The following is a 23028-nucleotide window of genomic DNA, read 5'->3' on the forward strand; positions in this document are numbered from 1 at the left end:
ATCATAACTATTGTAATCCTGTTTGTCTGTTGTTTCCTCATTCCTCAGACTTCAGAGCATAGACTGTATAATAAAGATTAAATTTTTTACAGTCTATTCTAATCCTGTTTGTCTTTTGTTTCCACATTCCTCAGACTCCAGCTCTCAGTGCTCTATGAGCTGCTATCAGACTCTATACAGTCTATGATAGCAGCTCTATGACAGCAGCTCTACGACAGCAGCTCTACGATAGCAACTCTATAGCATCTCTATGATGGCAGCTCTATGACAGCAGCTCTGACAGCAGCTCTATGATAGCAGCTCTATGTGATCAAACTCTACAGTTTATGATAGCTCTATGTGATCAGACTGTATAGAGTCTATGATAGCAGCTCTATGCTATCATAGACTCTATGCAGTCTATGATAGCAGCTCTATGCTATCAGACTATACAGTCTATGATAGCAGCTCTACGACAGCAGCTCTATGACAGCAGCTCTACAATAGCAGCTCTATAGCATCTCTATGATGGCAGCTCTATGACAGCAGCTCTGACAGTAGCTCTATGATAGCAGCTCTATGTGATCAGACTCTATACAGTCTGATAGCATAGAGCTGCTATCATAGACTGTATAGAGTCTATGATAGCATAGAGCTGCTATCATAGACTCTATACAGTTTATGATAGCAGCTCTATGCTATCAGACTATACAGTCTATGATAGCAGCTCTATGACAGCAGCTCTACGATAGCAGCTCTAGGACAGCAGCTCTACGACAGCAGCTCTATAGCATCTCTATGATAGCAGCTCTATGACAGCAGCTCTGATAGTAGCTCTATGACAGCAGCTCTATGACAGCAGCTCTACAATAGTAGCTCTATGACAGCAGCTCTATGATAGCAGCTCTATGATAGCAGCTCTATGACAGCAGCTCTATGATAGCAGCTCTATGCTATCAGACTCTATACAGTCTATGACAGCAGCTCTATGATAGCAGCTCTATGACAGCAGCTCTATGATAGCAGCTCTATGCTATCAGACTCTATACAGTCTATGATAGTAGTTCTATGTTATGAGACTATGTCTATACAGCCTGTGAGCTACTACTAGCCCCGCCTCCATAATCCCTTTACAGTCAGGCCCCGCCCACTCCGCTGCCTGATTGACAGCCCGCTCCTCCAATGCTGAGGCCGCCGCCAGCCGTCTGGGCCGCCTCTCTCCTCCGCTGCCTCGTTACGACTTTGTCGCTCCGCTGCCCCGCTATAGTCCCTCCAGCCTCCCCAGCGAGCCGAAGAACAACCCGTTAGAGCCCCAGCCATGGAAGAAGACAACATAATAATGCCTGCTTGACTCGGGGAGAGTTTCCAAGGTAAGTTTGGTGATTTTGAGTGTTTCTAATGCGGTAGGAAGGCGGGATTTTGTTGGCCGGGAAGCTGCGTGTGTCTGTGGGGGGAGCGGAAAGTTTATCCGCCTCAGCGCACCGGACGGGACGGGACGGGAGGGAACAGAGGGAACCATAGACGGTCTATGGAGGGAACCATAGAGGGAAATACTCCAGTGTTGTTCACATGCTGCTGGCTCACAGGCTGGCCTGTTTTTAGCATGTGTAGCACCCTAAAAACATCTATTATAGCGTTTTATTTCATCCATATGCTTCCTAATTACACTCCTATAAATAAATCTACTTATTTTAATTATAATCTGATATTTGTGAGGTGACATTAGCTCATGTTGCTGAGGTGTTTTAGGCTAAAATCATTATTTTTTGTTAGTTTTAGTGAAAAAGTAATCAGGCTTCATTTAAAATATGTCATTATAAATATTAGATTTAATAAAACAAACAGCTGATCTGGTCTGATAGCAGGATGCAGCTCTGGGATGGAGTTTATTCATGTTTGTGTGTTTATTTATGTTTATATGTATATTTATGTTTGTATGCTAACACAGAGAGCACAACATGTCAGAAAAACAAGAAAACGACAGTCTTTCATTCAGTTGTTTTGCAGAAAGTCACTTGGCAAAGTTTAAATGAAGCACTTGTTGCTGGTAAACAGATCCATGGTGTGTATTTATGCTGATAGTAAATGTGAGCTCTGATGGATGGACGGACAGAAGACGGAGAGACAGATGTGCATTCCTGCAGCCAGCGCACTGATCCAGCCTTTAAATAGAGCTCAACAGGAATGCAAACACACCAGAGCAGAAAGAAATGAAGCCTGGGGGCGTCTGAGGAGTAGAGAGGGAAGGTAGGAGGAAAACATAAGCAGCTTTAAATTAGTTGGTCTCTTTCCTCAGATTTCTCCCCGTTAGGAGGAAAATGTGGGTCAAGGTTCATCGCTGCCCTGGAGCTGTTCAGTGGAAAGTCAGAATATTTAGGAGGAAGGTTTAATCACTTAATAATAATGTGCTGGGGCATTGGAGGCAGATTTTCAACCAGATCCTGTGACGTCAGCTGGTGTTTATCCTCCAGAAAGGTCTGTCGTGATAGAATGAAGGATGAGAACCTTTTTCTTAACCCTCCTGTCGTCCTGTGGGTCAAATTGACCAGTTTTAAAGTTTGAAAATGTGGGGAAAATATATATTTTCACAGTGAAACTTCTGATGTCCACATTTTCAACATTTTGGGAAATCTTTGAACATTTTTTGGTGGAAAAAAAGAAATGTTAAAAATGTTTCTTAAGAACATTGACATAAAAATCAACCAAAATCCAGCAAATTTCGCTGGATTTTGGTTAATTTTTATGTCAATGTTCTTAAAGAAAATGTTAGAAGTTTTACTGATATATATGGAATCACTTTAGATATTTTTAGGATTTTTTTGAAGATTTTTATTCATTTTTTGAAAATATTTACTAGAATTTTCTTGCCAAATTTGGGGGATTTAAAAAAAAAAAAAAACTGTTAAGGGAAACTTTTAAGGAGTTATTGGAATTTTCTTCCTGAAAGTTTTGCAAATTTTCAGAAATTTGGGGAATTTTTTTGCTGAATTTTTGGATTTTTTTCAGACAAGGAAACAATATTTTTGGTGCCTGTAAATGAGGACAACAGGAGGGTTAATGGATTTACTCATATAGCATAAGAACTAAGTTTAAGGAGACAAAGTCAAATCAGATCACACTTTATTGACATTTTAAGATATGATAAGATCTACTTTATTCATCCCAGAGGGAATTATTTGCCAGAGTACAATAAACAAGGTTAGTGGAATAAACACAGTTACACAGAGGTTAGTAGTAAAATATAAATAACAAAGAATACAAAGTACAAAATGCAAGTTTCTAGAAGTGTTTGTGTGAAGTATTTCAGTGTGTGAAGTATCTAGGAAAAATAAGAATATAAATAAGAAAAATAAAATAAGATAACAGAATTACAAGATGTAAACTGTATGCTAATACTAATAACAAGAAAGATTAACATAAAATGAACTGAAATAAACAGATTTTTCCAGACTTACAGGAGAAAACATCCAACATTGACCAAGTACACAGTGAATAAAACACAACCAGAGCACTAAAAACAGGCTCTAAAATGCTACAGTGACGTTTATTCTAAACTAGGTCAGATATATGATGATGAGATGTGAAACATGTTGAGGTGGACATGTGAGGAGATGTGCATTTTTATGTTAAGTTTGTGGAACTATCGTGTGTCTGTGAGTGTTTTCAGTGCTTCAGTTTACTGTGTGCTGTATAAAGTTGTCTGTTTGCTGTGGATCACAGTTTTCTGTTTCTACTCCTCTGGTATAAAAGTTGGGCTTGTTGGTTGCATCAGAGCTGGAAGCTGAGGTCCTGCTGGGAGAGCTTCATTTGTTGGCTGTCAGTTGACCGATAGAAGCCCGTTTTTCTGACGTCCTCCCATGTGGCAGCATGAAGGCAGCATTGCTTCAGTCCTGTGATGTTAATACGTCCCAGGATGCCAGTGGTTTCTCTGATTGCTGTTTATTTATTTGCTCTAAAATCCATCCAGCTAATTGTGAACAGAGAAAAGGGCTAATTGCTGTTTTGTGGAGCCAAACACCTGGCTGTCGACTACAACAGGGTTTATTGTTGGAGGATTTCAGAGTCAGGGTGATCCCATCAGGACGATGTCTCTCAGTCTGAACATCTCCAGAAACTAAACGAACACAGAGGAAGAAAACCTGGGAGCCACCGGGCAGCTCGCTGCTGACCTCTGGTAGCCCACATATTAGAGGCTTCTGTCTCTATTAAAGGAAAACTTGGCTTTATTTTTGCCTTACAAACATGGTGACTAAAAAAGTCTGTAGAAAATAGTGTGAACAAATTTGCTCTTTGGACGTTGGGGGCTGCATATCCAGAAAAGAAAGGGAACTCCAGGGAGCTGAGAGCGTCTGCATGGCTGCTTCAGTTGTCCTTTAAAGTTGGATCTGCTGTTTAGGTTAACTTTCTTCAGCTTTGCTTCGTTTTTCTGTGCAGCTGAATTCAGTTAAATCACCTCCAACACTTGGTTCAGGATTGAGAAAGGTACTGTTATTCTCCTGATTCCCTGCAGACGGATCGCTGGCAGTCCCATCTCTGCAGCAGCTCCGGCCAAAAACCACATGCACACACACACACGCACACACACACACACACGCGCACACACACACACACACACGCACACACACACACATGCACACACACACACACACACACACACACACACACACACACACACACACACACACACACACACACACACACACACACACACACACACGCACACACACACACACACGCACACACACATGCACACTGACTCCGCATAAACCTTGACAGGGAGCTCATGCGTGCACGTATACATGTATGGATGCAGACGGTCCTCTGCGTACTTGTATAATGGCACGCACACTAAAGCTGTCCAAGCCTCTTCTCCACTCATATTTCACTGGTCCCTCTCACAGGGCCCACAGCAATCAACTTTAAATTAGAGAGAAAGCTGCTCCAAGAAGCCCATCTGCTGCCAACTCTGAGGCCGAACACAGACAGAACTTCATATTAAACCAGCTCTGAGGCCGAACACAGACAGAGAGAGCTGCTTTAACCCTACTGTTGTCTTCATTTACAGCCACCAAAAAATAGTGTTTCCTTGTCAGAAAAAAATCCAAAAATTCAGCAACAAAATTCCCCAAATATCTGAAAATTTGCAAAACCTTCAAGAAGAAGATTAAGTTTCCCTTAAAAGTTTATTTAAAAAAATCCCCCAAATTAGGCAAGAAATTCTTTGAAATATTTTTCAAAAAATGGGTAAAAATCTTCCCAAAAAATCCAGCAAATTTCACTCGATAGAAAGAGAAATATTGAGAAATATTTTTTTAACATTTCTTTTTTTCCACCATAAAATGTTCAAAAATTTCCCAAAAGATGTAGAAAATGTGGACATATTTTCACAGTGAAACTTCTGATGTCCACATTTGTAACATTTTTGGGGAAATTTTTGAACATTTTTTGGTGGAAAAAAGAAATGGTAAACAAAATATTTCTTAAGAGCATTCACAAAAAAAATCTACCAAAATTTGCTGGATTTTGCTTGATTTTCTTCTGAATGTTCTTAAAGAAAATATTAGAAGTTTCACTGATATATATGGAATCACTTTAGATATTCTTAGGATTTTTTGGAAGATTTTTGCTCATTTTTTGAAAATATTTACAAGAATTTTCTTGCTGAATTTGGGGGATTTTTGAAGTAAAACTTTGAAGTGAAACTTTTAAGGAATTATTGAAATTTTCTTCCTGAAGGTTTTCCAAATTTTCATAGATTTGGGGAATTTTTTTGCTGAATTTTTTTCAGACAAGGGAACAATATTTTTTGGTGTCCGTAAATGAGGGTTTAAGCAGCTCTGAGGCCATACAGAGCCAGCGCTGATATTATTCCAGCGCTGATATTATTCCAGCTCTGAGGGGCCTGGATTGGGGTTTTTCTGCTCCTCTGTGCTGCTGTTCATGCAGTTTATCCCCTCTTAAACCTACCAGCAGATCTGCTCTATTCTGCACTGGAGAAGCTGGTTTATTTCTTTCTCTTTGCTTTATGATCGTCTACGTTCGACACCGTTCCCTCAGCTCCCAGGGACAGGTTCAGCCCTCTTCAGTAGGTTTGACCTCGTGGTCTGGAGATACGAGGTCCTCTGACCATCCAGGGCAGCGATAGTGTGATGATAGCAGAGCAGCGCTGCAGTGTTTGTAGACAGTGAGGAAGAACTGAGGCCTGTTCTCCTATAAATATCTTTCTGTGGGACGGCTGGATGATGGCTGAATAATGAAAGAGAAACCTAAACTCACTCTGATAAATGGGACCTGATGTCAAGAATGTAAAGTTTGCTGCAGCATCTGTTTTAAATAGAAGGACTTATTTTTGACTTTGGCAGAGTTTCAGCACTGTTTAGTTCCATTATATAATTATATATCCAGCTGTTAGGGAACATCAGGAGATGCTAGAAGTTATAGAAGTTTAACAGAAGAGCGTTAAAGGGTAAGTTTTTAACTTTCACAGTAATATTAAAAATGAAACCTACAGAGCGTGATCGAGCCGTGAACTGGGTTAGAGAAGAGAAAGCAGCTGAATTAAACGTATTATTATTATGGTTTAACCGTCCTGTTGTCCTCATTTACGGGCACCAAAAAATATTGTTTCCTTGTCTGAAAAAAATCCAAAGAAATTCAGCAAAAAAATTCCTGAAATTTCTTGGAAAACATTTAGGAAGAAAATTCCAATAATTCTTTAAAAGTTTCCTTTAGAAGTTTTATATATATAAAATCCTCCAATTTGGCAAGAGAATTCATGTAAATATTTTTCAAAAAATGAATAAAAATCTTCCAAAATAATCCTAAAAATATCTAAAGTGATTCCATATATATCAGTAAAACTTCTAATATTTTCTCTAAGAAAATTCACATAAATATCAATCAAAATCCAGCAAAATTTGGTAGATTTTTTTTGTGAATGCTCTTAAGAAATATTTTGTTTACCATTTCTTTTTTCCACCAAAAAATGTTCAAAAATTTCCCCAAAAATGTTACAAATGTGGACATCAGAAGTTTCACTGTGAAAATATATTTTTTCCCACATTTTCAGACTTTAAAACAGGTCAGTTTTGACCTGGAGGACGACATGAGGGTTTTGTGTCACAGTGTCCTTTCTCTTTTACTTCTCTATCGTCTAAACAGTGAAATGTTGTCCTTGCCTCTATAGTTTAACCTCAGATTAATGATATTTGTGTCTCTGGATAACCTTGTTTTACATTCTTTAACGTTAACATCCCATAACAGCAGCAGTAAGAGAAGACGCTGCAGAGGATGAAGTTTCACGCTGCACTCCTCTAATGGATCGGTTTCTCTCAGGATGAGTTCTCTGTTATCTTTAGTTCATTGTGGTCACATGTAGCCATTAGCTTCTTGTTTAGCTGATTCCATAAACAGTCATAGCTGTTGACTTTATCTGTAGAGGGCATTTCCGTTTATGAGCGATGATGTTTGTTGGATTGTGGTACGATCTGCCAGGATGAGGGAAGACATTAGACATTATATTAGATTATTACATAGGTCATGTATTAGTGGTGAGAGAAGGATAACCAGAATAATAATTAGTGCTGCTGGTTTGCAGACGTTAATATGGAAGAATCTGATCTATCTGTTAGCATAAATGTGTGGGAAATGTTTAAAAATGTATGTTTGTGGGATTATGGAAGCAACTCATCAGGGCTTTAGGTTTCCTCTACAGCAAGGGTGTCCAACATGAGGCCCGTGGGCCAAAAGTGGTCCTCCAGAGGGTCCAATCCGGCCCTCAAAGTATAAAAATTCCAGAGAAGACATTAACTGCAGATTGTAAATTAGTAAAACTATAAATTTAAAATCATTTCTAGACCATGACAAGTTGTTTGGGTCAGAAGGTAAAATACTAGATTGTTCATTGTTCTTTTGTCATTTGGTGTCTCATTTTTGTCACATTTTGTGTTGTTTTTGTTCTTTTTTGTCTCGTTTGTCCATTTTTTTGTCGCTTTATAACTTTTTGTCTCTTTTTGTTTTGTTCCATGTTGTTTATCTCATTTTTTATCTTTTTATGTCTCATTTTTGTCATATTTTGTCTTGTTTTTGTCGTGTTTTTTTGTCTTGCTTCTGTTTCTCTACTTTTTTGCCGTATTTATTTCTTGCTTTTGTCACTTATTGTCTCCTTTGTGTCATTTATGTAATTTTTTTGTCTGGTTTTGGCATTGTGTCTAATTTTGGTCACATTTTGTCTTGTTTTTGTAGTTTTTTGTCTGTTTTTGTCAGACTTTTGTCGTTTGTCTCATCTTTTTGTTGTGTTGTGTTTCCTTTTTGTCTCGCTTGTGTTGTTTCTATACTTTTTTGTCGTCTTGTTTCTTGCTTTTGTCATTTTTTGTCTCGTTTCTGTTATTTATGTAATTTTTTCGTCTCGGTTTTGTTTGTTCATTTTTTTGTCACTTTGTAACTTTTTGGTCTCATTTTTTGTCTCTTTTTTGTTTTGTTTCGTGCCGTTTGTCTCATTTTTTGTCATTTTGTGTCTCATTTTTGTAATATTTTGTCTTGTTTTTGTTGTTTTTTTGTCTCTTTTCAGTCAGACTTTTGTTGTTTTGATCATAAAATAAAATCCTCTATGGTTCAGTTCCAGGTGACTAAATGTTGTGTTCCTTTGTCGACACTCTGTGATCTGGAAGTTGTAATGTATAAATGATAAACTGAGGCTGAATGTTACTGAAATTTATTTTTCCTAATAAATGTCAGGTTGTTCATGATGTTTTGTTAAAAGATAATTCCTTATATGTGAACATTTTGCACTAAACCAAAGGAACCATTAGGAGTTGTGGTTATTTATAGTTTATTATGCTGTGGTTTTACTGGTTTTACTGGAGATCAAACTGGGCTGGATGTGGAACCTGGACTAAGATGAGTTTAACACCGCTGCTCTGTATGATGGTAGCTCCTGTTTAGAGGCTTCTGTGTTTCAGTATTGAGGCTGGTTCATTGGAGGATAAATGTTAAAGGATGTACTTCCTTCCTATCTACTGAATGAGCCTCTGGACGTCCACATCTTCCACTCAGGAAACTGTTTTCTATCCGTAATAAACCCTCCAGCCTGCTGAGCTGATGCTGTGGGAGGTTTCCATGTGTGTCTGGCTGAGATGGACATATCTCTGAAGTAATGACCAAGTGTGTGAGAAATCAGCTGGACGTTTCTGACATCTAGCTGCCAGTGAAAGCAACATCTCTCAGGTTAAGTGTAGAAACTGAGCTATCCTGCCCAGCGCTGTGTTGACTCAGAAAACAGAGTTAACTGGAGATTATTAGAGGTGGCAGAGTGTTGGTCTGTGCTGGAAAAACACGCATTGATTGATTTGGTATAAAGTTCTGCCTCCAGATCAGGGGTGGTTTCTGTGGAGAACACTGAGTGTTGATTTACAGGCTGAGCTTTAGGAATGCTGCAGAGTTCTGGCTATCAGGATCCACTCCCAGCCTGCAGGCGTTCATATTTACCGTCTCAACAATGTCGTCTGAAATATCACCAAAGCGGTTCTTCAGCTGAGCTCATAGATCCACCGGCTGGTTATTTAACCCTTCTAATGTCTTCATTTACGGGCACCAAAAAATATTGTTTCCTTGTCTGAAAAAAATCCACAAATTCAACAAAAAAATCCCCCAAATTTCTGAAAATTTGCATAACCTTCAAGAAGAAAATTCCAATAATTCCTTAAAAGTTTCCCTTAAAAGTTTGGCAAGAAAATTCTTGTACATATTTTTCAAAAAATTAGCAAAAATCTAAAGAGAGTAATGTGAAGAGCAAAATTTGCTGGATTTTGGTTGATTTTTTTGTGAATATTCTTAAAGAAAACATTAGAAGTTTTACTGATATATATGGAATCACTTTAGATATTTTTAGGATTTGTTCGGAATATTTTTATTCATTTTTTGAAAATATTTACAAGAATTTTCTTGCCAAATTTGGGGGATTTTTTTAAATAATATTTTTAAGGGAAACTTTCAATGAATTATTGTAATCTTCTTCCTGAAGGTTTTGTAAATTTTCTGAAATCTGGGGAATTTTTTTGCTTCATTTTGGGATTTTTTTTTTTGGTGCCTGTAAATGAGGACAACAGGGGGGTTAATGCAGAAACAACAGTCAGTAATCCCCTCAGTGTGACTTGGCAGGCTTGGATCTAACCTCTCCAGTAGGTTAAAGCTCAGACAGGTGGATTACTCTGTTCTCTTCAGGACACTGAAGCGTTGGGAGATTAAGGTAAAGTTTGCAGACTCTAATGTCCATACAGAGGGGAAACATGGAGCTATCAGCTGTCATTAAAGTTCACAGTCACATCCTCTGCTGTGTTTGAAACAGGACATTTCCTGGTTTAATAATGAATGTGTTGCTTTGTGTTTAGTCATCCAGCAGAATCCTCCACCGACTCTGTGTGTTCAGTTATTTTACATCATGGACTAACCAACACTGGTCAGGGGAAAGTGCTTTGAATACTTAAATCTTCAGATACCGTAACTATTTATTTATTTGAATTTTATTTGCACCAGATGAAAGTCATTGTGACACTTGTGTTTTTACTGGAATCGAGCTGAAACCGTTGTTTGATTTGTTGAGCTGAAACTATTAAAATAACCAACCAGTCTCTTTATTGAATGTGATATTGTGATGCTCTTGTCTTCCATATATGATGAAACCGTAAATATTTTGGTTCTTGGGCTGCTGGTCAGTTAAAACTACACCTTTGGACCTGTTTTCTGTAAATATAACGGCCAGTTTTCTACACATTTCAGACCTTAGTGTCTGAAATGTGTTAGTGTCTCTAAAGAAGTGATTTATAGTGATCACAGTATATTCTTCACATTTTTATTTAAAAAAGCATGTCTGGGTTGTTAAGAAAATTATAGCCACTCTTACTTCAGGTGCACTAATAGCTTTTATTGCGGTGTAAATCCAAAGTCAAAACAACAAAATAAAAATACTAAACGCACACTGGCAGCATTTCGAATCCATTCTTTCCTCAACTCTTTTGATAACCGATTAATCAGTTTGAGTCTAACTCTCTGATTCTAGCTTCTTAAGTCTGAATATTTTCATGTTTCTTTGCTCCTCTGTGACATTAAACTGAATATCTTTGGGTTGTGGACAAAACATGACATTTGAGAATGTGATTTTGGCTTTTGGGAAATGCTATGTGACATTTTTCTCTGTTTTCTGACATTTCATGTAGTAAACAGCTCAGTTTTAGTCTGAAAATAAACAGAAACATTAATCAACCAATGAAGTAATTGTTAGTTTCAGCCCTGCTCATGACAAAAAGAGAAAACTTTGGCAGTCTTTTGGAGCTTGTTCTTCATCCTAACCTTGATCCATCTGACTGTGCTTTGTGGAAACACTCAAAGAAAGATGCTGAAAGAGAGGAACTAAGATGGTTTAGACCAACTGAAAACCTTCCTCTAACTCTCTGTAACGGTGGATGTTCTGAAGATCACCTGGGGTTGGTCACCACTCAACGTCTTAGAGCCTGAAAGTGTGAAATGAAAGTTTGTGATGCAGCAGAGAGAGTTTGACCACATCGTCTTCATGTGTTTCTGCTGCTGAGAGGCGACTATTTTTACTCGTCTGTCGTCCATAATTGATAGACGTGTCAGTTTAAATTAGGAGGCCATCGCTACAGATGTGGACAAACTGTCTCCTGGGAAGAAAATAAGTTTGGGTCTACTCCAGGGTTTAACAAACATCTCTCTGTTTCTTGTCCTCCTTTCAGTTTTGTTTTTGTCTTCCTCTACCTGTCCGACTTTCCCGTTACCTGTCCATTTTATAGTTTTATTTCTGCTCTCCTGGCGTTCCCTCCCTCTGTGCTGGTGCAGGTTTGTTGTCTTCATGGAGTGTTAGCATCTTAAAGCAGGATAAATGTGTGTTATGGAGCATGAGGATCATATCTGATCTGGCAGGCAGGTGACAGCAGCCAATGAGAGCGAAGCGTAGATACTCCAGCTATATTTCTAGGACTGCAGCTGATGGTGTCCCATTTTTAGAAAGTAGTTAGCTGTTATTTCCTTCTTATCAGTGCAGGATTGAATGACGGCTGTTATCTTGTAGTTTTATTGCTTTATTTTGTAAAACCCAACCAGCTTTCAGTGTCAGAATGGAATCAGAAGGAGTTTTATCAGTTGGGCGTGAGGTATGGCTCATATGTGATGATAACAATATCAGCATGTGCATTTTAAACATGTGTTGTAAGACTGAGCTCTGATAAGGCGTTATATCATCTGCAATCAAATGATCCCGATCTGATCCATGGAAAAGAGGAAGGAGGTCACTGTAAAGAAGACTGGTTTTATAACAACTATGTCAGTGCATTTTAATGAGAAATTAATGTTAATATCAGATGTAAATCAGTCCTGTTATGGCCACAGATGTTAGACAATCATGTACTGTAGCTGTATTTTAATTTATTTGTCTACTTAACCCTCGTGTCGACCTGTGGGTCAAATTAACCCGTTTTAAAGTTTGACAATGTGGAAAAAACTACATTTTCACAGTGAAACTTCTGATGTCCACATTTTCAACATTTTTGGGAAATCTTTGAACATTTTTTGCTGGAAAAAAAGAAATGTTAAAAATGTTTCTTAAGAACATTCACAAAAAAATCAACCAAAATCCAGTAAATTTCACTGGATTTTGGTTGATTTTTATGTGAATGTTCTTAAAGAAAATATTAAAAGTTTTTCTGATATATATGGAATCACTTTAGATATTTTTAGGATTTTTTGGAAGATTTTTGTTCATTTTTTGAAAATATTTACAATTTTTTTATTTTAATTTTTTTGACAAATTTGGGGAATTAAAAAAAAACTTTTAAGGGAAACTTTTAAGGAATTTTTGAAATTTTCTTCCTGAAGACTTTGCAAATTTTTATGAATTGGGAATTTTTTTTTGCTGAATTTATGGATTTTTTTCAGAGAAAGAAATAATATCTTTTGGTGCCCGTAAATGAGGACAACAGGAGGGTTAAGAAACAAAGTTAGCTGTGTGCATTTTTAAGATAATTTAAAATAGCCTATTAGCAGTTTTTAAAATCATTTTAAATTGTTGGATATTCTGGGATGTTTATTCTTCAGTCAGTGCAGAAAGGCTAAACTCAGGTATTGTTTGTCTATCACCTACTAGTCTAATGAGTCTTTATTAAAAGCAGGTGAGCAGTTCTAAATCTTAATTCCTCTGGGTCTGAATCATGTCTAAGTTTGGACTCACTTTCCTGTCCGGTCCATCAGAGTTAGCTGAATATGGAATCGACTGCTGACTGCAGTTTGATGGAACTTTTCTGGCAAACTAAAGGTTCTTTTGAAGACGGTTTTATAGTCTGTGTTCAGGTTGATTGCAGTGAGTCAAGCAGGCGATGCTGACGTCAGTGGATTTAAAAAACAATCCACTTCCAAAAATTGGTTGGCAAGAAAGACTGAACATATCTTAGAATGTGGAGTAGATAGATGTGATAAATGTTCCTTAGATTTATTCTGCCAAACACCTGGCGTTCAGCATCCTGAGGTTGTTTGTAGATGACCATCAGGTGATAGGAGAGCATGAAAATATGCTGCTTATCACGTTTCATCTTCCTCATTTCTATTATTTGACTGTCTCTGAAGGCAGGAGAGGAGAAGGAAGCAGGTTTTAACACACTATACTTTAAGGATTCTACTATTTAAAGGATTAAACAGTCATTCTAGTGAACTGTACCAAAGATATCTGCATTACAACCAAAACCTTAGCACAGAAAATAGTGAAAATACATGTGGTGGTGTTATATTTGATGACGTTGGTAGGGAGGAACATGCCTCTGTGCATTAAGTGAGGATGTCTGAGGACCATATGGACTCTGTTCAGTTAAATGGTTTTCAAACAGAGGCTTTTCCCTGGGTCAACATCAGTAGATAACATGTTAGATAACATACAGTGTGGGATAGCAGCGACATGAGGACAGGTGTGTGTCTGAAGTTCATCTAGGTAAAGAAAATCTCAATAAAATGGTGGAAAAAAGCCAAACTGCAGACCAGCTTCTATCATTTTCCATTTGTGTACTTATTAGACTGTCAGAATATCAAAAACTACACCTCAACTTACAGAACATGTACATCTTTAACAAAAAACACATTATTTTACATTTTTGTCTGTCTGATCACATCATTTCTAAAAAATAAATCGGACATTACAATCAAACAGTTACTCAGTACTTGAGTAGTCTTTTCACCAAGTACTTTTTTACTCTTACTTGAGTGATTTTTTTGAATGACTACTTTTTTCTTCTACTTGAGTGATATTATTTTGAAGTAACGTTACTCTTGGGTACAATTTTTGGATCCTCTACCCACCTCTGCTCTTGTCATTTTGTGTCTTTATCTGATTGTGTAATTGTGTTTTATTTATTATCTGTCTCACTGAGTCATTTTGTGTTTTTCTGTGGTCATTTTGTGTCATTTTTTTGTCATTTTGTGCGTTTTTGTAGTCATGTTTTTTCTCTTTGTGGTTGTTTTGTGTGTCTGTGCTCATTTTATTTCTTTTATGGTCATTTTCAGTCCATTTTGTGTGCCTTTTAGGCCTTTTTGTGGCCATTTTGTACATTTTTGTGGTCATTTTTTGCCCCTTTGTGGCTGTTTTTTAGTTTGTTTGTAGTAATTTTAGGTGTTTTGTGGTCATTTTGTGTCTTTATATGATAATCTGGCTCACTGAGTCATTTTATGTTTTTCTGTGGTCATTTTGTGACTTTTTGAGCCTTTTTTTGGTCATTTTGTGTTTCTTCGTCAGTTTGTGTCTCTCTGTAGTCATATTTGGTCATTATCAGTCTGTTTGTGGTTGTTTTGTCTCTTTTTATGATAATTTTGTGTCTCATTGAGAAATGCCTTTCCTCCAAGTTCCCATTCCAAAAACACCTCTCCAGGAAGTGTGTTAATTCCAGATCACATGACCTGCTCCACATGATGTCATTTCCTCCTGAAGAACCGACTGGCCAGACTGCAAGGTTTTCTGACTTATTTAATAGAAAGTAGTCAACAGGTTTCCTACAGTATCTTTAGAAAGAACTTTACATTGTACATATATTATTTAGAAGAATGTTTCTCTAAAAATGCCATGTGGTGTTTGGTTATTTTAGGCCTGAAAACAGACAGACAGAAATGTCGACTATGTTATAAAAAGTCCCCCATATTGACCCTTATGTTGTATTAATCTGCTGGTTGTGGAGGAGGTGACGGTCCTGGGATTATACTAACATCTGACAGCAGCGTGGTCACGTAGAGACCAGATCTCTACAAACGTCCCTCCTTCTGCCTCCTGCTTTGATCCTAAACAGGCTTTCTAATCTGTCTCTGGATCTCTGGATAGATGCTCACATACATGAGACACGTACACACAAACACAGCATCTCAGAATCAACAAACTGAAACCCAACGATGGTGGCATGTTGTAAATCAGTCGGTATCTGAGCTGCTATCTGAAGCTAACAGTCTGCTGCTGGAGATCCAGGTCTGTTAGAGCCTGGCGGTCGGATGAAGGCCTCCTCTCTTTATTTGCTGCTCATTTATCCTGAAAGACACTTTGTTGGAGTTTGTGTTACATCCTGCTTCCAGTAAATCATTCAGAGAGTAATGAGGCCGTTGATTTTTGTTTTCCTGCAGGCCAATTAAAACCTACTTAGCTGGTGTTAGTTCTCTGCTGTCTGGTGGCGTTTTACTGCAGATGATCGTACAGAAGGACTGAATAGTTGTCCTGTAGATCTTCCACGTTCCTCCCTGTGTGTTTTCTGACTCTATATTGGGTGTATGGGGGCTGTTTGCTTTACTGCCTGATCCGATCTGAGAGTTTAGATTCAGCTTCTGTATGAAAGCCACAGAACTGCTGTTTTCAGGTTTTAATGGTGGTGTACAGCTGATGTAGGGGATGATAGAAGATCACCCACAGCTACTCGCCCGTGTAATGCTGTTTTCCAACCGTCTGCAACAACAATCCAGAAAACAAGGTCATGAGGTGTGACATGTAGAAGAAGCCCAGTAATCCAGCTGCTAATTGAACTAATCCACCTGTGACTGTACGGGTTTAGTGACTGATATTTTCCAGCTCATTGTCTAGACCAGGAGTGTCAAACTCATCTTATATCTTGATCTCCAGTGGGCCGGACCAGTAAAACCACAGCATAATAACCTATAAATAACCACAACTCCTAATGGTTCCTTTGGTTTAGTGCAAAAAAGTGCTTTCTGAAAATGTTCACATTTAAGGAATTATCTTTTTACTAAACATGATGAACAACCTGAAATTTATGAAGGAAAATCAATTCAGTTTCATCAACATTCATCCTCAGTTTATCATTTCCACATTACAACTTCCAGATCACAGTGTCTACAAAGGAACACAACATTTAGTCATCTGGAACTGAACCATAGAGGATTTTATTTTATGATCGAAATGACAAAAAAGACAAAAAACAACAAAAATACTGCAAAATATTACAAAAAATTAGATGCAAAACAACAAAAACGAGATGCTACACAACAAAAACGAGACACTACACAGCAAAAAATGAGACAAACGACACAAAACAAAACAGAGGCAAAAAATTAGACCAAAAAGTTACAAAGCGACAAAAAAATGGACAAGTGAGACAAAAAAACCACACAAAATGACGAAAACGAGACAAAAAATTACACAAATGACAAAAATGAGACAAAAAATGACAAAAAAGTAGACAAACAACACAAGCGAGACAAAAAAAACACAAAACGACAAAAACAAAAAAATATTACAAAAATGAGAAACAAAACAAGAACATGGGACAAACGACAATAAAGGACAAAAAAAAACAACAAAAACAAGACAAAATAGTACAACAATGAGAAACAACATGACAAAAACGAGAAGCAAAACGACAAAAACATGAGACAAATGACAAAAGTCAGACAGAATACAAAATACTGTATAAGACAAAATATTACAAAAATGAGACACAAGACGACAAAAGAACATGAAAACAATCTAGTATTTTAGTTTCTGATCAGAACAACTTGTCATGGTCTAGAAATTATTTTAAATTTATAGTTTTACTAATTTACAATCTGCAGTTAATGTCTTCTCTGGAATTTTTCCACTTTGAGGACCGGATTGGACCCTCTGGAGGACCACTTTTGGCCCATGGGCCTCATGTTGGACACATGATCGAGACTTTGTCCTCTTGTTAACACATTTTCAGAGACAGGTGTCTGTGCTTTAAACAGGGTTTCTCTTTTCTGTCTTTCTTGCTCCTTGTTTTCCACTTCTTTTCTTTCCATTTCTTTTCTTTTCTTTGCTTTTCTGTCTTGCTTCTCATTCCATCTGCAGTGAATTAAACATCAGCAATCCAACTAGAATATGATTTACAAAATGTAAATCACTGTAATGGTAAATTACTCCCTGTGGTCGGATGATGCAAGCTCGTCCTGCTTAGACTTTATGTTTTCATTTACAGAACTGAAAAGTGAAACCATGTGTTCTACCGTGGTGTTAAACTGAACAGCTCAGCCTGCACTAAAAGGGCTGATAGACAGAATTCCTTCTCCTGGTCATTACTTTTATATGATATGTGTTTTTTGGGTGTTTTTCAGTTTTCCTCGTGTTTTTGAGCTGCTTCTTGTTGGTGCCACGTCCTCGTTAGTTTGTTTTTCATTTATTTTTGCCTCCACTGCTGCTTTAAACCTCGTTGTTCTGGTCGTTTTCCAGAATAAGTCAAAGTAAATGATGCTGCTGTTTTGTTTGCCCATCTATGGAACCTTCAGAATGTATTTTATCTTTAATCAGATAGGGTGTGATTCAATCAGAGCTGAGTTTTATTCATCTAAAAGTCTAGCTGTGTTTCTGTATGTTAATGTCAGCTATCTCCAGATCTATAAACCAGATCACTGCCCTGTTTACAGTCTTTACATGTAGTTATGAATCATGTGTACGTTCCCTGGGTGTTGTGTTCAGTGTCAGGGTGTCAAACATGTGGCTCATGGACCAAAACTGTCCCGCAGACGGTCCATTTCGGCCCACGGGACGACTTTAGTGTAAAACATTACAGATTACAATTAACTGCAGATTATAAATTAGTAAAACTGTACATTTTAGATAATTTCTAGACCATGACAAGTTGATCATGAAGTAAAATACTAGATTGTTCATTGCTATTTTTGTCAGTTTGTGTCTCATTTTTGTCACATTTTGTTTTGTTTTTGTTGTTTTTCGTCTTTTTTGTCAGACTTTTGTTGTTTGTCTCATGTTTTTGTCATTTAATTTTTTGTCTCGCTTGTGTTGTTTCTCTACTTTATTGTCATTTTGTTTCTTGCTTTTGTCATTTTTTGTCTTGTTTTTGTCATTTGTGCATTTTTTGTAACTTTTTTGTCATATTTTTTCTCTTTTTTTGTTTCGTGTCATTTGTCTCATTTTTTGTCATTTTGTTTCTCACTTGTCGTTTTATGTTCCATCTTTCTGATATTTTGTCTTGTTTTTGCTATTTTTTGTCTTTTTTTGGTCTTTTTTTGTCGTCTCGATCATAAAATAAAATCCTCTATGGTTCAGTTCCAGATGACTAAATGTTGTGTTCCTTTGTAGACACTCTGTGATCTGGAAGTTGTAATGTGGAAATGATAAACTGAGGATGAATGTTGATGAAATGGAATTTATTTTCCTTCATAAATTTCAGTTTGTTCATGATGTTAAATAAAAAGACAATTTCTTAAATGTGAACATTTTCAGAATAGACTTTTTTGCACTAAACCAAAGGAGCCATTAGGAGTTGTGGTTATTTATAGGTTATTATGCTGTGGTTTTACTGGTCCGGTCCATTGGAGATCACATTGGGATGAATGTGGAACCTGGACTAAGATGAGTTTGACTCTTCTGAGTTAGGACGAACAGGACTGACATTAATTAGATAAAAATGTGGATTGCATTCAGATTATTCTGTATCTCCCTCTATGCCGTTTCTCTCTTTGTCTGTTTTCCAGCAGCATTTTTGAGCAGACAGTCAGACAGTAGTAAATGAGAAGGCAGGGCTTTTACTCTGACTGGAAGTTAAACTCTCTGGATCTCTGGTGTATTGTAGAACAACCATGAGGTGATTTCTCCTCTTTTACTATTAGTTCATCTTTTCTTTCACTCAGTCACTGCTGAAGGAGTTTGTCCTAGAGTTTATCTCCGTTGTGTTCCACTCTAAACTCTACCTGCCTCCTTCAGCGTGTTAGAACAGTCAGGCTGTAGTAATGGAGAAAGCATGGAGTTCCCAGCAGCGTGACTCACTGCTGAGTGTGTGTGTGTGGAAGGGGATGGGATATCTATGCTATGTGTGTGTGTGTGTGTGTGTGTGTGTGTGTGTGTGTGTGTGTGCGCGCGTGCGCGCTAACATGTTTGTGTGGGTTGCGTGTCCATGTTCCCATGTTTCCCTCTGAGTAAAGGTCATCTGTTGGTGAAAGTCAAACACACATAAACACACTCACACCCGACACGCTGCCTTCAGGAAACACCGCTTCCTCACATTTATGCTGCTTTTTTATCTCCTGTTAAACTAAATCAACCTCAAACTTATTTATTATTATTATTATTATTATTATTATTATTATTATTATTATTATTATTATTATTATTATTATTATTATTATCAAAAGGAGTCAGTCAGCGAAAAGACAATATTTTTATGCGAAAAAACATTAAACACAACTTAAAACTGAATGTGACTGCCTTTGGACAAATATTAATCTATAAATAGATGGAGGAGGAGTTTATGTGACATGACGTTCAAGCATTCATGATTTAGAGGATTTATATTATTAGATTCTGTTGTTTTTATCTCTACGGATGTAAACATAAGAGAAATTAAACTTTCCCTCATCTGGGAAATCTACAGCTGGATAAAATGAGGTGTGGAGGAAGTTAGACGAGAGTTACACCAGCAGGAAAACCTTATGACAAAATATATAATGAACACCTTAGTAGATTTCTATGTAACTGAGTCCATTCAGATGGTAATCAGCTACAGATAAATGTATATATCGTTATTTTACTTTACTTTCATTACTCCACACCCACTCACATTTAACATGGAGATATAAAACTAGACATTGTGGTGTTTGAAGCAGCCAGCGGTAGTATTTGGAGAATTTACTGACCATTCATTATGACCTAAGCTCTGCTCTCTAACAGCCTTTAACTCTGCGTACCTGTGGCTAACACGAAGTAACCGGATAAGAACACACAATATTTAAACGTAGTCATTTATTTTCTCCTCTGTTAGAGAATAACTTCATTTATTCACAGCTTCCCACCAGTTTAAGTTTTAAGGAGGGTGTCATGTGTTCTTAATTAATATTTATTTATTCTCCAGTGATACTAGTCCTTTTTAAGCTTCTAAAGTGTTCCAGGATTTGAGGAACAAATTTGAAATTTACACCTCTACTCCGGTATATTTCAGAGTAAAACTACTTTTATTTGACACGCACAGTTACAGCACTATTCCATTACTACTCCTAGTGTACATAAAGTTTCTTAAACCGGCTTTAAAAATGTGGGTTTTTAGACCGTGGTGCCTCGTCTTTAAGTACAGCCTCAGAAAACCGCTGTTCTCGTTGTAATGGCATCGTGTCACGTTGGACAAATGAAGATCTTCTGAAGTACAAGCAGTCCTTCACTCTTATTTCTGTTCGTCTGTTCGTGTGTTTCTCAGCGTTGCATAAAGCAGCGATCTGCAACTATCTGCTTCATGTCTTTATAATTGCTCCCAGCAGAGGAATGGCGCCAGTCAAACGTACGTGGACGCACACACACACACACACACACACACACACACACACACACACACACACACACACACACACACACACAGCATAGATATCCCATCCCCTTCCACACACACACACACAAACACACATGCAGAAACTCAGCCGATCATCAGAGTGGCAGAGCTGCTGGAGAACCAACCTCCTGGTTATAGACTTGGACTGAGCTTCATACCACCGTCATCATCATCATCATCATCTTCTTCTGCAGCAGCAGCAGCACATCCATGCTAGTGTTGTGTGTGCATGTTTCTGTGTGTGATATAACATGTTTTTCATCGGATGACACATTAACTGATGTATCTGTGGTTAGAATGAAGCAGTTTGTTTGGTCCAAACAGAACCTCACAATCACATCTCTGCATTGTTACTCCAGAATATCAGGACTGTAGTTAAACTATGTGTTCAGCGTGTCCTCCTCCTCCTCCATGCTTTGGTTTCTGTCTAATGCTGTATATGTCCTTTCTGTTGCTGTTCCTGATGAATGATTGGCTAAGCAGAGCTAGTAATTGATCAAGCAGCAGAGTTGTGTATACGCCTGTGGCTGTGTCTGTCAGTGTGTGAGGCTTTGTTGTGTAACGCAGAGCAGATGTGGGTGGGTAGGTGGGTGTATGTTTAAAGAGCCTGTCATTGGTTCATACAGAGCAGATGTTTGTTGGACCATCATCTTCCTCTGGCTACCAGCGACGCTCAATCCAACTGTTCTGGTACGTTTCAGAGACTGAACCTAAAAGCATAAACTAGACCAGGGGTGTCCAACATGTGGCCCGTGGCCTAAAAGCTGTCCTCCAGAGGGTCCAATCCAGCCCTCAAAGTGTAAAAATTCCAGAGAAGACATTAACTGCAGATTGTAAATTAGTAAAACTATAAATTTAAAATAATTTCTAGACCATGACAAGTTGTTTGGATCATAAAGTAAAATACTAGATTGTTCATTGTTCCTTTGTGTCTCATTTTTAAAAATATTTTGTCTTGTTTTGGGGGTTTTTGTCGTTTGTGTCTGACTTTTGATGTTTGTCTCTTGTTTTTGTCATTTTGTGTTTCCTTTTTGTCATTTGTGTACTCTCTTTTCTGTTTTTTGTTGTTTGTCCATTTTTTGTCATTTGTGTCATGTTGTTGTTGTTTTGTGTTTCCTTTTTGTCTTGCTAGAGTTTTTTCTGTTATTTTTTATCATTTTATGTTTTGCTTTATTTATTGTTTTTTGGCTCGTTTTGTCATTTTGTGTCATTTTTTTGTAATATTTTGTCTTGTTTTTGTTGTTGTTTGTCTTTTTTTTTCTGACTGTTGTCATTTTGATCATATGGTAAAATACTAAATCATTCAGTTCCAGATGTCTAAATGTTGTCTTCCTTTGTAGACACTCTGTGATCTGGAAGTTGTAATGTGGAAATAATAAACTGAGGCACAATATTTTTGAAATTTTTCTTTTTTTTCCTTCAGAAATCTCAGGTTGTTCATAGTGTTTAGTAAAAAGATAATTCCTTAAATGTGAACATTTTTAGAACATACCATTTTTGCACTAAAACAAAGGAAAAAAAATAGGAGTTGTGGTTATTTATAGGTTCTTATGCTGTGGTTTTACTGGTCCAGTCCACTGGAGATCAAACTGGACTGAATGTGGAACCTGGACTAAGATGAGTTTGACTCTCCTGATTTAGACTCTCAATACCGGAGCTCATATAAATGTAATACTGTGAAGATGTGTGATTGGTCAGAGAGTTGGATGCTTCAGCAGATCTTTAGGTATGAATACAGATGTGTGGGAGTCTGAACCAGGACACTATCGCTGTGGAATTTTCCAAACCGTGGTTATAAAATGCTGTGGTTTACGGTAATATTCTGGTGCTGCCAGCTGACTCCAGTTGACCGTGGTCCAAACAGTTCAGCGCTGTTAAACACAGCCAAACATGTTGAGTGGTGAGATCACATCTGCGCTTCAGTTTTTAATGGAAAACTTTCCTCTGCCACCTTTTTCTATTTGGTTTATTTAGGCTCACTTTACATTTACAAGAAAACCAGAGAGTGTAAACTAATGGAGCTGGTCTGGTTGATGTTTTTATTCCTAATTAACTGAACCGTAGTGAAAGAACGGGAGATGGTTTCTGGTTGTTTGCAGTAAAGATCCAACACTGTTCTGTTGTGTGACAATCCCGTCACTCAGATAAACTTTAATATTTCTAAACAGCAGTGATGGTTCCACAGCCACTGTACCTGTAACTATGTAGAATA

General features: G+C 37.5%; 1 protein-coding gene across 2 annotated transcripts in view; it reads left to right on the forward strand.

Annotated features, from left to right (window-relative positions):
* The first annotated feature begins 1199 nt into the window (after positions 1-1199).
* Positions 1200-23028, forward strand: part of il11ra (interleukin 11 receptor, alpha) — a 61563-nt gene continuing 39734 nt past the window's right edge. For both annotated transcript variants that reach the window (XM_023289855.3, XM_023289854.3), the window contains exon 1: positions 1200-1349. The gene's annotated coding sequence lies outside the window, so the exon portion shown is untranslated. The remainder of the gene's footprint in view (positions 1350-23028) is intronic.

The sequence above is a fragment of the Amphiprion ocellaris genome, chromosome 17 (genome assembly GCF_022539595.1).
Source record: "Amphiprion ocellaris isolate individual 3 ecotype Okinawa chromosome 17, ASM2253959v1, whole genome shotgun sequence".
NCBI classification, from domain to species: domain Eukaryota; kingdom Metazoa; phylum Chordata; class Actinopteri; family Pomacentridae; genus Amphiprion; species Amphiprion ocellaris.